The sequence below is a fragment of the Propithecus coquereli genome, unplaced genomic scaffold, assembly GCF_000956105.1.
Source record: "Propithecus coquereli isolate 6110/MARCELLA unplaced genomic scaffold, Pcoq_1.0 Scaffold128, whole genome shotgun sequence".
In the NCBI taxonomy this organism is placed as follows: Eukaryota; Metazoa; Chordata; class Mammalia; order Primates; family Indriidae; genus Propithecus; species Propithecus coquereli.
In genome coordinates, this window is record NW_012136969.1 from 4,369,794 (window position 1) to 4,370,670 (window position 877).

Here is an 877-nt window from a genome sequence, read left to right on the forward strand (position 1 = left end):
AATTAACTTCCTATTTTGTTGCATTGTATTCAGCAAATGTGATCTGTTTGATACAATTCTCTGAATTTTATTAAAGTTACATTTGTGACCCAGTAATTCATCAATCTTTACAAATATTTCTCCCACGCTTGGAAAGATGTGAAGGCCGTAATTCTTCATCTCAATGTTCTATATACATCCATTACATCAAGCTCCTTTATTTTCCTATTCACATCTTCTACATTCTTACTGATTTTTTATCTTCTTTCTTTTCTAATTATTAAGAGAGACATACTAAATTCTCCCACTATACTTGGATATATGGCCGATTCTAAGAATGGACAAGGAAAATGAAATATGAACCTCAGGCATCTTATAGTGCCAGACAGTAAGGAAGTGCTGAAAAAAACAAAAGAATGAGGGCATGTCAACAGGACATATGGGCTATGTTAGTTGATAAGGGCTGTGATAACAGAATATCACAGACTAGGTGGCTTAAATAACAAAGATTTATTTCTCACAGTTTTGGAGATTAGAAGTCCAATCAAGGTGCCAAAAGATTTGGTGTCTGCTGAGGCCTACTTCTTGGTTTACAGATGACTGCAAACCATTATGTCCTCACATGGTAGAAAGAGGATAAGAGAGCTCTCTGGGATCCCTTTCGTAAGGGAACAAATCCCATTCACAAGGTCTCCACCCTCATGATCTAATTACCTTCCATAATCCCCACCCTCTAATACCATCACATTGGGAATTAGGGATTCAATGTATGATGTATGTATTTTAGGGGAAAACAAACATTCAGTCCATTGCAGGGGCCAACCTGAAAGAGCTCCCAGTGGCCCCAGCCAGAACAGTTTGAGCAACAAAATAAATAATGTATTATGGGATTATAACC